We start from the raw sequence: 16,870 nt of genomic DNA, 5'->3' as shown, positions 1-16,870 counted from the left end.
ATACGTCAGATCAATTCTCGAATACTGTAGTATTGTATGGTCCCCCTACATAACTTCACACGAAGACAGAATTGAATCTGTACAAAAACAATTTTTGTTATTTGTACTTCGTAAACTAGGCTGGTTTTCATATCATCTACCTCCATATGAAGAAGTATGTTAATCAATATTAAAAGCCTAAAAGAACGTCGGAACTCTGCCATGATTATATTTATCATTGATATCATATCACAACGAGTGGACTCAGAAGAAATATTAGGAAACCTAAATTTTTACGCACCGATTAGGAACCTGAGAAACCCTAACATTTTTTACATAGATTATCGAAGAACGAATTATGCCAAATATAGTCCTATTAATCGTATGATGAGCCTCTGTAACGAACACAGTGAAACAATTGATGTGACCATGTCAAGGTCAATGCTCAAAGACTATCTGAATAGAATAAGATATCGTTAAATTTCACTGTAATATTTGGGCAGCATATTTAGTCTACGCTGGTTTGACGAAATAAATAAATAAATAAAAAAAATTGATTCTGTAACATGTTAAAATCGTCTTTTAAATTAAACGGATAAATTATCCAGCCAGTTCTCTTTAGATTTTTAGTTTTAAGTAAGTAGTTTTAAGTAGTATTAAGAATGTATCGGTCTACAATTTAGATTGACGACAATAAAATAAGAATAAGTGTATCATATTTAATCTCACTCGTTTACACCTATTTTCACGTGAATAAATCCATCTATAGCTATAGATCTCCCTAATGTAAACCCGCTATTAGAAGAGGTACACGATTGCATAGGGTAAATGATGTTGGTTTATCCGATTTAGAGAGTTTTCACACAACTAGTAAATGCAAATCGATTTTCCTCATGAAAATCTATATATATACAGCCATTCCATGCCAATATAGGGGTTCTTAGATTTTCGTGAAAAGTGGTAGTTTTGCTTGTATTTTTTTATTTGTTTTTGTTAGGGTGCCTATTTTAATTTTAGAAAAATAAACTTTTTCCTCTTTTCTCCAAAAATGCCTTTTTTCAAAAATTTATAACTTTTGAAGTACTGGGCCGATTCAGATGACTGATATATCAGTTTGAACCAATGAGTTGAAAAAATATAAATTGGATTCTAGCCGCTTATATTTAATACAGTCGCATAGAAATATTGAACGAAAACTTGAAAAATCATATCTCATAAACGAAAAAAGGCTGCCATACAAGTGAAACACAAATTTCTACATAACTCGAGAACTAAGTTAGCAAACGGAGCCAAATTTGGCATATGAAGGTTTTAGGGGGCTAGAAATGTTTTTATTGTGGTACGACACTCCTCCCCTCTTTTTAAGGGGAGGCTGTCACACAAATGAAACACAAATATCTATATAACTCGAGAACTAATCAAGCAAACATAATCAAATTTGTCATGTGGAGAGAGACAGAGAGCATCCCAGGTAACCTTTAGAGAGCATCCCAGGTAACCTTTAGAGAGCATCCCAGGTAACCAGTAAGCACTAAAAATGGTCTTAAATCAGCACTGTATCCACATAGAGAATACTGAATAAAGTGCGATTCACATACAACATACACGTCACGTTCACGTCCCGTCACGTCACGATACGTCAATGATTCTACCATGAAATTCTCATGAAAACATTCACATACACCAGCAACGTAACGACCCGTCAGCATACGTTCAACGAAAACGACCGGCACGGTTTGTAGAAAAGAATAATTGACGGAGACGGACGGCTCGTTTGGTTTTCGTCTGGGCTTTGTGTCTCGGCTTTTGTTTTGATTTGGTTATACAGTAATTTACATCTACATCGACATTAAGCTAATTGAACGGATCTGTGATGCAACACGTTTAATTAGACATTTTTACCTCTAGTTGGACATTTTTGTAAACATTGAGTTCGGGGCCCAAATTATGGCCCCACAATGAAAGTCGCCACCAGTCGCAAATGTCCAATTACTGCTCAAAACCGACTCCAATGCGACAATGAGTGGTGCCTCAGCATATCGCTTTATAAGTAACTTACTGTATTTTTTATGCCAACATATCTCTTATACTTATGACAGACATACAGCTGTACTACCGTTGTACTTCGAAAATTGTATGTCTGTCACCATATACAGCGCTAGAACCATGCAAGCAACTCGGTACAATCGCTGTACCTGTACCGACCTATTTTACCGCTGTACATGGCTACAGTTGTACTGTGCGCAGCGCCATAGACGATTAGTGGTGGGTAGCATGAACAAAACGAATCAAAACATTTGGTATACAATCTTTTCATTGACTTTCTCTTGAGTTAATAACTCAGATTGGAAACATATTTGTTGTGTTCGATAGCTTAGACGCTAAATAAAAACCTTTTTCATTGAAATATTGGTGATAATACAATGCAATAAATTCAAACTTCTGATTGTCAGTCTGACATGCGGTACAATGTACAACCAAAGTATGTGTGTCATGCTATCGTGGTACCTGTACAACGCTGTACACGTACAGCGCTAGTACAGTTGTATGTCTGTCCATGGTATTAGTTCCAAATTTCGGAGTGAAAATCATTCGCGACTAGCTGAAAGAATTATTCTATTTATTATTATTATTATTGCATAAGGGTCGGACTACGGAGTTTAAGCATTTAAATAATTGAATTCAATGATTCTCATTGAATTTTTCAAAATTTAGAACTGATTCTAGGCATGCTGATTCGAAAGAGGGCATTGCAATTTAAAATTGTTGTAGGTGGCGACACCATGAATAAAATAAAATAAATCATTCGTTTGGCATTTGACGTGACGGTGCTGGTGGAAGCATTGACTGCATGTGTGAATTGGTGGAGACGTTGACGGAACGTAGACGTTCTTCTCCGTAAGGGCGATTACACATTATCCGGTTTCAGCCGGACCGGTTTCAAAAAGCGCCGCTGGGTTTGGACGGATAACCGGATAACAATGTGAAAGAGACCTCGCGCTACACAAAACCGTACATCTTTCACATACACATACATGCATTTGTTTATACAGTGGTTTGACAGGTAAATATTGCTGCAAATATTTCTGCTACATACAACTGATTGCTGTTGGGTGGCTGGCTCAATTCGACAGCCCACAATTTCCAGCACCCAACATTGTATGGGGAAATCCTTTTCCGCAAATTGCTGTCGGCGAACAAAAGTTCGAACTGCTATCCACGCAATGCCGACAGTAAATACAAAACGGAGAAACACCCGGCATCACATCAACAAACAAAATACAGTTCTGGTAGAACTACTTATATTCATATGAAAACACTAGTTATATAAAACATATATTCACAATGTACAGTTTCACAAAATTACAATCTGTATTTATTTAGCAAAACATCCGATAAAATATTTAATTTATTGTTGATTCCATGGTGGACGATGTCGGACGTATCTGCTCCGCAGAATTTCCGCTTACGCTTTGTTGATCGCATCTCTGTGCGATGTTCCCGATCGCTATCGGCAGCGGTGAATTCCCCAATTCCCTTGCGCATCTTTTCCGATCGCATATGAGTGAGCGAAGATCAAGCATCTGTACCTTGTTCTTGGTATAGCTGCACCTAGCTGATCGAGCCCGTGTTTTTTGAATTTCCACTATTGTTTTTGAGCAGCTTAGGGCATTCACCCTCTCATGATATGCCTTTTGGGGTTGCAACGACGAACCTGCTCAAATTTGCGTTCCTTTGAGAGTACATACGGACGAATGTTAAAGTGTGGCACGCCATGAGCACGGCCAAAGTGAGTGCAGGCCTCGCAGACATTACGCGCACATCAGGACGGTGTTCTTACCGATAAGTTCAACTTACCGATAAGTGCGATCAGAGCGGTCAGAGGTATAAACCTTTCCGCCCCATTTCAAAATACGTTCGCAAACCTTTTCGGTAATTCTCAGAGCGCACACGTTTATGTTAGGCGCATATGGTTCTACAAAAGTTCCCACAACGACGGCAACGTAAATTTGCAATGATAAATTAACATGAAAAACTTACTGGACAAAAAACATGGCTGTCATCAACAGTATTACAAAAACTAACTTTTGTCCAGTTGCTGTGTACTCATCCACTCACTAATTTATTTTATTTCTAAACACACAAACAGCATGATTTATTTCACACGCTCCGTTGCCACATATTTTTTAACAGTCCCAGAAACACGGTTAGATAAAAGTGTAAAATTTTATGAAGCAATAATAATAACAATTTCTAACAAGCTAGGGGCACTACTTATTTATGTGTATTGTCTGTTCACTTCCTGTGATCATCTTGAAATCTGCCTACAAGATAATGTGTGCCTATTCATTCATTCTAGAGTGTTTTTTTTTAATTTCAGCATTGCAGTAATAATGCTTTGTGATTAAAATTACATCATACTTTTCTTTCAAACACTATCTAATTGCTGCTTCTGCAGATCCTCGTCCAGAAACGCACTCAGCCGTAATTTCTCGAGGACGTACTCCTGGGGCAGAAGCAGCTTCTTGAGCGCGTTTTGCATCAACGCACAGCGGATCCTGGGCGAAGAATGACCGATAGCTGGGTGATTGCGTTCTGACAGAGTCGGGCAGGGAAACATCTCGATCACCAAGCACTAATCGGACAGTTTGGTCTTGAATTCCTCGAGCCGAGCCTTAACCACCTCTTCGTCGATCACGTTCCGGGTCAGGTTGAACTGTATGAAATACCGAATAAGAATATTAGAAGATTTTGGTGTGTTCAAATTAACAAAAACTCACCTTCACATTCAGCTGGATGAAGTTTCTTGAAATCTGCCCCTTGATGAAACAGTTGAAAATTTGGTTGACATCCTAAAACTTGTTCAGTATCGATTTCAAATGAGGGAAATTTTCTGTAAGTAAAACAAAAACAAAAGTTAATTAATGAATTATGAATAATAACACTACCCACCGTTGAACACAATCCATGGCAAAACACTTCATGAAACCTCGTGCGCATGTGACCATTGGTTCGCTTTGAGCAGAAATTTACATCACTTCACTTGTTCCACAGTAGCGAAATAAAATTTTCGGCATCCATATCATTTGCAGCTTATGGAATGATTTCAAAATCAACAAACAAACGTCAATAGCACACACATGCTAATACATGGGACGAAAAATTGCATGAATCGCACCAATACTAACAGACATGACAAACATCTGTCAATGCGCGTTGATGGCATTGGGCTTCGTGCTACGCTTTTGGGAAGTGATAGTAAAAATAAATTTTCAGGTGCAATTAACACATAAAATAAAAATTATTAATGAAAATTAAATTTTTCTTAAGAAATATGTCTTTTGTGTAATAGAGTAACGCATTCTTTTGCAAGTTGTGAAAAGTTCTTAAGCAAGAATTGTGTTTGATAATAATTTCATATAATAATGATGAGTCTTGGTGAAAATATCAGCAAAATTATACAAAAATGATTAATTAAGAGTCAGTATTACGTGTTTTGAACAATCACATAATATGAAGTAAAAATTTTCATTCAAAGTTTGAACAATTCGAAACTGTGTTAAGGTCTGATAATCTTAAGCCGGGTTCAGACGGTGCGAGTAAGCATACGAGTCGGTCTAGTCAGTTACTGCAGTGCAGCTACTCACACCGTGTGAACACATCATGCCAGTTATTGTCATGTGTGATCCGGCGTGCGAGCTACTTCAAAGTTTTTTGAATTTACTCGCACTTGCATGCTTCACAACGTCAAAAACAGAATTTAGCGTTCGAATCAGTGATGCCAAATGTAATGAAATGTCTCTATTTTTAAGATATTTGAAAATATGTGAAGATATTTATAGACTTGAAAATTATTGGAAAAACAAATAAAACCCTCATAGTTTCTAAACGAAATAATTGTTATTTCGTTTTGCACGCTGGCGGGGCACGCTTTCTTTTTGAGATAGTTTTCTTGAGAATCTCTAATATAGAATCATTATCAGATCACAACTTACAAAAAAAAGTATTGTTCTAAGAAACAGAATACATATTCGATTTAAAAAAGTACATTTTCATTCATTATTAAAATTTTTGAAGCGTATCTATTGCACCTGCAAATCGACTATCATTTTCATTTCACAAAATAAATAAAATTAAAAAAAAAAATCTTTTAGACTACCATTTATAACATCACATCCTTTCGGAATTATCTGAGCTATGGATGTTTTCGAGATTCTAAAAAATATCGACAACAATCCCAACGATATTCCAAAACAAAGGCACATCAATGTCATTTCTAATTTAACTCTTGCAGGTACAGCATCCCTCATGACTGTATCTTGGCGTTGTATTCGTGGAGCAATTAAATCCAACAGTTTTTTCACTTGTTCAGGTGTTATTACCAACACTGCTCTGTAATCTCGGGGATCCTCATCGTAGAGTTCCTTCAATATTGTATTTGTTGCTCCTTTTCTTTGCATCTAATTCCTGGCCCGAATCCTTTTCTCTTTCTGCTTTTTCGGATAGTACCTTCAGTTCAAAGAAATTCAGCACAAAGTATGTATTTTTAAACACGATCAGCGTTTGTTTTGCTATAAAATTGTGTGATGATACATTCAACTGAAAACCTAAGATGAAAACTGCCAATAAAGAAGTCGATTTTGGACCAATCATTTGACAAATTCGGACCTGATTGCTGTTTCTGACTATTTGATGGACATTTGAAAAGTCGCCTGGCATCCCTGGTAAACCCGTGCCGTAGTATCTAGTTTCTCGCCAGCAGCTCACACTGTGTGAACGGACAAGGCGAGTCAACCAATTGTCAAGCGAGTCCACCGGGTCAGTAGCTGCTCATTGTCAAGTCAGCTACTAGCAACGTATAAATGGGCCTTTACGGAGAAGAACGTCTACGTTTGTTCAACGTCTCCACCAGTTCACACATGCAGTCAATGCTTCCACCAGCACCGTCACGTCAAATGCCAAACGAATGATTCAATTAATTTTATTCATGGTGTCGCCACCTACAACAATTTTGAATTGCAATGCACTCTTTCAAATCAGCATGCCTAAAATCAGTTTCGAATTTTGGAAAATTCAATGAGAATTATTGAATTCAATTATTTAAATGCTTAAACCCCGTAGTCGGACCCATATTCAACAATAATAATAAATAGAATAATTCTCTCAACTAGTCGCGAATGATTTTCACTCCGAAATTTGGAGCTAAAGTCGGGTTCAGACGGTGCGAGTAAGCGTACGAGTAGGTCTAGTCAGTTACTGCAGTACAGCTACTCACACCGTGTGAACACATCATGCCAATTAGTGTCATGTGTAATCCGGCGTGCGAGCTACTTCAAAGTTTTTTGAATTTACTCACACTCGCATCCCTCAAAACGTCAAAAACAGAATTTAGCGCTCGAATCAGAGATGCCAAATCTTTACATTTTCTTTACATAGAGACATTTTTAAGATATTTGAAAATAAGCGAAGATATTTATAGACTTGAAAATTATTGTAAAACAAATAAAACCCTCATAGTTTCTAAGCGGAATCGTTGTTATTAAACGGTTTTATTTAGCTTGCCCAGTAATCTGTTTGTATGTTTGTGACATGTTTGTCTGTAGCGCTGACCCACATTAATAGAAATTTGACCCCCTTCCTGTTGACCGATTGATCAGAAATTTGGAACACACCTTTATCTCTGTAGTCATTACAAAACTGCGTATTTCATGATCTTGAAAATCCAAGATGGCGGCTGCTACAAAATGGCGGACTCCTTTCTTCTTCAAAACCTCATCAATGTGGGTTTTCCAAAACCCCATCAATATGGGTATCAAATGAAAGGGCTTGACTAGCAGAATACGGTTATTTAAGAAAAATGCAAATCCAAGATGGCTGCCACTACAAAATGGCGGACTACATATTTCCTCATAACTTCATTAATATGGGTATCAAATGGAAGGGACTGACTAGCAGAATAAAGTTATTTATGATAAATGTAAATCCAAGATGGCTGCCACTACAAAATGGCGGACTACATATTTTCTAAAAACCCTATTATTATGGGTATCAAATGAAGTAGTAGAACACGGTTATTTATGAGAAATGCAAATCCATCTAAATTCTACCAAATGGCGGACTACATATTATGTCAAAACACCATTAATATGGCTCTCAAATGAAAGGGCTTGAATAGTAGTTCACAGTAGATCATGAAAAATTAAAATCCAAGATGGCCGTAATCACAAAATAGCAAATTACTTTATTAAACGGTTTTATTTAGCTTGAGCTGTTCGTATGTCTGTAGGATTGTCCCACATTAATAGAAATTTGACCAATAGAAACTGACCGAATTTCTAAAATACCTTTTTCTCTGCTGTCATTTTAAAACTGCTTATCTTGAAAAATCCAATTTGGCTACAAAATAGCTGATTCCATATCATCTCAAAACAAGAGGTTGATTGAGATATGTGTATCAAACCAACGAACTTGACTTGGAGAACACACTGTGTATTTTCTTTTATTTTTTTTGTATTTTTTTTAAAGTAACTAATACTACTAACCCTAAGTGTTACAGGTGTGGTAGTGAAGCGCATCTGGCTAATGCATGTTCACATAAGAACTCAGTTTGTAATCACTGTAAGAAAATCGGTCATTTGCAAAGGGTGTGTCTCAGCTTTCCGGGCCACAACATTAAAAACAATATTAATTCGAGTAAGCAATACAAATATAAGACAAATTTGGTTGAGGAGGGTAATGAGTCAGACTCAGAAGAAGAGATTGATGAAATATGTGTAGTTGATGTTGGTAAACTTGATGATTCTAGAGCAGAACCTCTTTCGAAAATATTTTTGAAACTTAAAGTGAACGACGTATTGATGAAATTTGAGGTAGACAGTGGTTCACCAGTTTCCTTGATTGGGCTTGCTGACAGAGTAAAATGGTTTAACGACATTACGCTTAATGAGACAAAAGTTGAATTGCGTAGTTACTGCGGCAGTAAAATAAAGGTTTTCGGTACCATTGATGTAGATGTGGCGTGTAACGGGAAAATACAAGTCTTGCGATTGTTCGTGGTCGATTCGAAAAGGCAACCGTTGCTGGGGCGGGAGTGGATGCGTGCGTTGCAGTTCAATTGGAACGATGTCATGAAAAACTATCTTTCTAGTGTCAACAAAATAACGCTGCGTACACCGTTATCCGGAACGGTGAGAAATGTACTCGAAGAGTTCCCTTCAGTTTTCGATGATTCTATTGGAGAGATCACCAAAGTTCAAGCTTCGCTAACCCTGAAACCGAATAGCAAACCTGTATTTTTGAAATCTCGTTCAATACCTTTTTCTATTCAAGATGTTGTGGAAAACGAAATCAATCGGATGGTGGAAAAGGGGATCTTGTTGAAAGTTAACCACAGTGAATGGGCGACTCCGATAGTGCCTGTGATGAAGTCCGCCAACAAGGTGCGTCTGTGTGGGGATTTCAAGCTGACCGTTAACAAGAATCTGTTAGTGGACGAACATCCTTTACCGACCATAGATGAATTATTCGCCAACATGGCCGGTGGCGAGAAATTTTCTAAACTGGATTTAGCACAAGCATATCTCCAAATGGTTGTTAGACAGGAAGATCAACCAATACTCACATTAAACACACATCTGTAGTCATTACAAAACTGCGTATTTCATGATCTTGAAAATCCAAGATGGCGGCTGCTACAAAATGGCGGATCCCTTTCTTCTTCAAAACCTCATCAATGTGGGTTTTCCAAAACCCCATCAATATGGGTATCAAATGAAAGGGCTTGACTAGCAGAATACGGTTATTTAAGAAAAATGCAAATCCAAGATGGCTGCCACTACAAAATGGCGGACTACATATTTCCTCATAACTTCATTAATATGGGTATCAAATGGAAGGGACTGACTAGCAGAATACAGTTATTTATGATAAATGTAAATCCAAGATGGCTGCCACTACAAAATGGCGGACTACATATTTTCTAAAAACCCTATTATTATGGGTATCAAATGAAGTAGTAGAACACGGTTATTTATGAAAAATGCAAATCCATCAAAATTCTACCAAATGGCGGACTACATATTATGTCAAAACACCATTAATATGGCTCTCAAATGAAAGGGCTTGAATAGTAGTTCACAGTAGATCATGAAAAATTAAAATCCAAGATGGCCGTAATCACAAAATAGCAAATTACTTTATTAAACGGTTTTATTTAGCTTGAACTGTTCGTATGTCTGTAGGATTGTCCCACATTAATAGAAATTTGACCAATAGAAACTGACCGAATTTCTAAAATACCTTTTTCTCTGCTGTCATTTTAAAACTGCTTATCTTGAAAAATCCAATTTGGCTACAAAATAGCTGATTCCATATCATCTCAAAACAAGAGGTTGATTGAGATATGTGTATCAAACCAACGAACTTGACTTGGAGAACACACTATGTATTTTCTGCAATCCACTCAATATCGGTATCAAATGAAATTTTTTGACTGATAGAATACAGTACAATGGCTTTATTGTAGAGAAATATTCTAATGAAACAGATAATGTACTAAAAACTAGAAAATAAAATGAGTAAAAAAACTTTTTAAGTTGAACTGTTTATTCGTGATTAAACATAATAATGTACTAAAAGCTAGAAAATAATTAGGAAAGTAGCAGTTAGAAGTTATCACACCTCTCCTTCATTAGTCTAGGGCATTGATAAGACTAAAATGAAATCGTGGGGCACGTTGGATTTCCATTATCCACAATTAGTGACTTCATCATATGTCCCACGATTTTATTTTAGTCTTATCAATGCCCTAAACTAATGAAGGAGAGGTGTGATAACTTCTAACTGCTACTTGCCTAATTATTTTCTAGCTTTTAGTACATTATTATGTTTAATCACAAATAAACCGTTTAACTTAAAAAGTTTTTTTACTCATTTTATTTTGTTTTGCGCGCTGGTGGGACACGTTTTCTTTTTGAGATAGTTTTCTTGGGATTCTAAATATAAAATCATTATCGGGCACAATTTTCATTCAAAATTCACTCACAACTTGCAAAAAAAGTATTGTTCTAAGAAACAGAATACATATTCGATTTTTTTTACATATTCGATTTTAGTTTTTGAGGCGTATTTATTCCTCCTGCAAATTTACTATCATTTTCATTTCACAAATTGGTACACGAAGCTGTTGTCAAGGCGAAATAAATCAAATTTTGAAAAATCTTTTAGACTGCCATTTGTAGCACCACATACTTTCGGAACTATTTTAGCTATGGATGTTTTCGTGATTCTAAAAAAATATCGACAATAATCTGAACGATATTCCAGAAGAAAGGCACACCATTTCTAGTTTCACTCATGTAGGTATAGCATTCCTCATGAGTGTATATTGCGTTGTATTTGTGGAGCAATTAAATCCAACAGTTTTTTCACTTTTTCCGGTGTTATTCTCAACACGGCTCTGTACTCTCGGGGATCATCATCGTAGAGTTACTTCAATATTGTATTTGTTGCTTCTTTTCTTTGCATCCAATTCCTGGCCCGAATCCTTTTTTCTTTCGTCTTTTTCCGGATAGTACCTTCAGTTAAAAAAAAATCAGCACAAAGTATTTTTAAACACGGCCAGCGTGTGTTTCGCGATAAAATTGTGTAATGATAAATTCAACTGAAAACCTAAGACGAAAACTGCCAATAAAGAAGTCGATTTCGCATCAATCATCTGACAAATTCGGATCTGTTTGCTGTTTCTGACTATTTGATGGACATTTGAAGAATCGCCTGGCATCTCTGGTAAACCTGTGTCATAGTATCTAGTTTCTTGCCAGCAGCTCACATTGTGTGAACGGACAAGGCGAGTCAACCATTTGTCAAGCGAGTTCACCGGGTCAGTAGCTGCTCATTGTGAAGTCAGCTACTAGCAACGTATAAATGGGCCTTTATAGAGAATCATTTGCTTTCCCAAACTGGTATCTCCACAAGACGTCGACACAATACTACTGTCATCGCATTTAATGCTTGTCCGGTCACCGGACATTGTAGTCGCAGTAGACGGCTGCATCACGGCGCCGTAAATAGGTTGGTACGGTCGAAATTTGCCATTTGGGTTTCAAACCGGTCCGGCAGAAACCGAATAATGTGTAAAGGCCCATTTATACGTTGCTAGTAGCTGACTTGACAATGAGCAGCTACTGACCCGGTGGACTCGCTTGACAATTGGTTGACTCGCCTTGTCCGTTCACACAGTGTGAGCTGCTGGCGAGAAACTAGATACTACGGCACGGGTTTACCAGGGATGCCAGGCGACTTTTCAAATGTCCATCAAATAGTCAGAAACAGCAATCAGGTCCGAATTTGTCAAATGATTGGTCCAAAATCGACTTCTTTATTGGCAGTTTTCATCTTAGGTTTTCAGTTGAATGTATCATCACACAATTTTATAGCAAAACAAACGCTGATCGTGTTTAAAAATACATACTTTGTGCTGAATTTCTTTGAACTGAAGGTACTATCCGAAAAAGCAGAAAGAGAAAAGGATTCGGGCCAGGAATTAGATGCAAAGAAAAGGAGCAACAAATACAATATTGAAGGAACTCTACGATGAGGATCCCCGAGATTACAGAGCAGTGTTGATAATAACACCTGAACAAGTGAAAAAACTGTTGGATTTAATTGCTCCACGAATACAACGCCAAGATACAGTCATGAGGGATGCTGTACCTGCAAGAGTTAAATTAGAAATGACATTGATGTGCCTTTGTTTTGGAATATCGTTGGGATTGTTGTCGATATTTTTTAGAATCTCGAAAACATCCATAGCTCAGATAATTCCGAAAGGATGTGATGTTATAAATGGTAGTCTAAAAGATTTTTTTTTTTAATTTTATTTATTTTGTGAAATGAAAATGATAGTCGATTTGCAGGTGCAATAAATACGCTTCAAAAATTTTAATAATGAATGAAAATGTACTTTTTTAAATCGAATATGTATTCTGTTTCTTAGAACAATACTTTTTTTTGTAAGTTGTGATCTGATAATGATTCTATATTAGAGATTCTCAAGAAAACTATCTCAAAAAGAAAGCGTGCCCCGCCAGCGTGCAAAACGAAATAACAATTATTTCGTTTAGAAACTATGAGGGTTTTATTTGTTTTTCCAATAATTTTCAAGTCTATAAATATCTTCACATATTTTCAAATATCTTAAAAATAGAGACATTTCATTACATTTGGCATCACTGATTCGAACGCTAAATTCTGTTTTTGACGTTGTGAAGCATGCAAGTGCGAGTAAATTCAAAAAACTTTGAAGTAGCTCGCACGCCGGCTTAAAGCCGGGTTCAGACGGTGCGAGCAAGCATACGAGTCGGTCTAGTCAGTTACTGCAGTGCAGCTACTCACACCGTGTGAACACATCATGCCAGTTATTGTCATGTGTGATCCGGCGTGCGAGCTACTTCAAAGTTTTTTGAATTTACTCGCACTCGCATGCTTCAAAACGTCAAAAACAGAATTTAGCGTTCGAATCAGGGATGCCAAATGTAAAGAAATGTCTCTATTTTTAAGATATTTGAAAATATGCGAAGATATTTATAGACTTGAAAATTATTGGAAAAACAAATAAAACCCTCATAGTTTCTTAACGAAATCATTGTTATTCTGTTTTGCACGCTGGCGGGGCACGCTTTCTTTTTGAGATAGTTTTCTGGAGAATGTCTAATATAGAATCATTATCAGGCACAATTTTCATTCAAAATTCACTCACAACTTGCGAAAAAAAGTAAGGTTCTAAGAAACAGAATACATATTCGATTTAAAAAAGTACATTTTCATTCATTATTTTAATTTTTGACGCGTGTGAATAAAATTTTAAAAAGTCTTCTAGACTATCATTTAAAGCATCACATACTTCCGGAATTATCTTAGCTATGGATGCTTTCGAGATTCTAAAAAATATCGACAACAATCTGAACAATATTCCAGAAGAAAGGCATATCAATGTCATTTATATTATCACTCTTGCAGGTACAGCATCCTTCATGAGTGTATCTTGGCGTTGTATTTGTGGAGCAATTAAATTCAACAGTTTTTCCACTTGTTCAGGTGTTATTCTCAACACTGCTCTGTAATCTCTATAAAATTGTGTAATGATACATTCAACTGAAAACCTAAGATGAAAACTACCAATAAAGAAGTCGATTTCGGACCAATCATTTGACAAATTCGGACCTGATTGCTGTTTCTGACTATTTGATGGACATTTGAAAAATCGCCTGGCATCCCAGGTAAACCCGTGCCGTAGTATCTAGTTTCTCGCCAGCAGCTCACACTATGTGAACGGACAAGGCGAGTCAACCAATTGTCAAGCGAGTCCACCGGGTCAGTAGCTGCTCATTGTCAAGTCAGCTACTAGCAACGTATAAATGGGCCTTAATCGCCCTAATTGACGGAGACGGGCGGCTCGTTTGGTTTTCGTCTGGGCTTTGTGTCTCGGCTTTTGTTTTGATTTGGTTGTACAGTAATTTACATCTACATCGACATTAAGCTAATTGAACATATCTGTGATGCAACACGTTTAATTAGACATTTTTACCTCTAGTTGGACATTTTTGTAAACTTTGAGTTCGAGGCCCAAATTATGGCCCTACATTGAAAGTCGCCACCAGTCGCGAATGTCCAATTATTGGTCAAAATCGACTCCAATGCGATAATGAGTGGTGCCTCAGCATATCGCATTATAAGTAACTTACTGTACTTTTTATGCCAACATATCTTTTCGCTCCAAATTTCGGAGTGAAAATCATTCGCGACTAGTTGAGAGAATTGTTCTATTTATTATTATTGTTGAATAAGGGTCGGACTACGGGGTTTAAGCATTTAAATAATTGAATTCAATGATTCTCACTGATTTTTTCAAAATTTAGAACTGATTCTAGGCATGCTAATTTGAAAGAGGGCATTGCAATTTAAAATTGTTGTAGGTGGCGACACCATGAATAAAACTAAATAAATCATTCGTTTGGCATTTTACGTGACGGTGCTGGTGGAAGCATTGACTGCATGCAGGGGATAGTAACTTCAAGCAAAAAAGTGGGACCGATTCGAGATTGCTTTTATGTAAACAGTGAACTTTTTTTACACTCTAAAAATTGCATCGACTTGCACTGACAACTGAATGATATTGCCAATTTGTGCGAGATGCCTCAAAACAACTGGGAATAAATATTGTTGATATACAGTGAGATACATTTAATGCGACGTACAGATTATTGGCCAGACCTGTAATGTGACACGTTTAATTGGACATTTTTGTAAACATCGAGTTCGGGACCCAAATTATAGCGCCACATTAAAGTTGCCATCAGACGTAGACACTGTACCACTCACATCGCCAATGTTAAATTACAAGCCTATATCGCCTCCAAAGCGACACTGAGTGGTGCCTCGGCATGTCGTATTAAATTTAAATTATTGTATTATATTGTTATTTATGTTCGCATCATAAGCAACGAACACACATTTATTTTCCACTTGCAACAGCATTCACGATGATTGGATGGATGAATATACGACTTATACATGCATCTAGTACGACTATTGTCATGCGTATATACAATTTACTACAGACATCCAAAAAACGAATGGCGGAAAACGTTCTTGATAATTATAATAATTATTATAGATTTTTGTAAATACATGTATGTTTGGAATATAACGTTAAAAATTATTTTTATGTCCGAGTATTGCCGGTTTCAAGAAAAGTGGAAGTTACAGTTGCTTATATTTTTAACTTTTAAGAACGAAAGATTATCTGTTTGCCGGTCTGATAAACATAGTGACAAAAATAAATTAGTTCAACTTCGTCATTCAATTGCACTCAACTAAAAACTGTAAACAAGAGATTATGAACTTGATAAACCAAGCTGCCAAATATGCCAACCCAGCAAACATTAAATCGTATAACTATCGTATATATAGAGCATCGAATATCTGATATTTTGGGTCATATTTGATCATATGATGCGCCCAAATAGCTTATACAGTAAGTTACCTCTAATCCTCGACATACCGAGGCACTACTCAGTGTCGCATTAGAGTTGATTGACCTGTAATTGAACACTCACGATGATAGTGGTACAATGTCGACATCTGGTGGCGACTTTCAATCTGGGGCCATACTTTGGGTACCAAACTCGATGTTTACAAAATATCCAATTAGAGATGAAAATGTCCAATCATTTGTGTCCCATTACAGGTCCGTCCAATTAACTAAATGTCTAATTGGAGATAACTTACTGTACATGTATGGTTATTAGGCAATACCTAATAACATAATAGTTCTGTTGTCATACGAATATACGATTCATCACTGCCATAAAAAAATGGCGAAAAATATTAAAGTAAAATGTTCGGCCGCAATTAAAGGCAATTAAAGCTCTTACATATGATACGAAAGAGTTGCAATCGGATACGTCATTCCTGATTGTTTATTGTGCTTTAGTGGAAATATCACAAAATTTATATAGAAATGGTTAAATAAAGTTCAGTACTACATGTTTCACGTAATCAAATAACATGAAGTAAAAAATTTCATTAATATTTTAACAAATTAAAACTGCCTTCGGGCCTGCCCAGCAATAATTAAATCGTAAAAAATTCGAGGGATTGTATCCGAGACACGAGCGCTTAGAACGTAGGACTACGCAATCTTTTTTCATTTGAAATTTGATGGTTCATCATTTCTAATATTATTTGCGAATTCGTTGAAATTTAATAAATAAATCTTTAGTAAAATGTTCCGGGGACCCTGAAAAGGTTTAATGACTTGCGTAGTTTTGTAGAATCATTTCGACAAGCAACGATCATTTTTTGTCTTTGCGAGAACAATACACTAATT

General features: G+C 36.6%; 1 long non-coding RNA gene across 1 annotated transcript; it reads right to left on the bottom strand.

The window, feature by feature from the left end:
- Nucleotides 1–3,616: 3,616 nt before the first annotated feature.
- On the bottom strand, nt 3,617–5,087 carry LOC129770802 (uncharacterized). The gene is made up of 3 exons (XR_008742197.1): nt 4,933–5,087; nt 4,761–4,873; nt 3,617–4,696 (listed from the first exon to the last, which is right to left on the bottom strand). It is a non-coding gene; the product is annotated as an uncharacterized LOC129770802 (long non-coding RNA).
- Between the last annotated feature and the right edge of the window lie 11,783 nt (nt 5,088–16,870).

Source organism: Toxorhynchites rutilus, chromosome 2 (assembly GCF_029784135.1).
Source record: "Toxorhynchites rutilus septentrionalis strain SRP chromosome 2, ASM2978413v1, whole genome shotgun sequence".
NCBI classification, from domain to species: Eukaryota; Metazoa; Arthropoda; class Insecta; order Diptera; family Culicidae; genus Toxorhynchites; species Toxorhynchites rutilus.
This window is presented reverse-complemented; position numbering and strand designations above follow the sequence as displayed.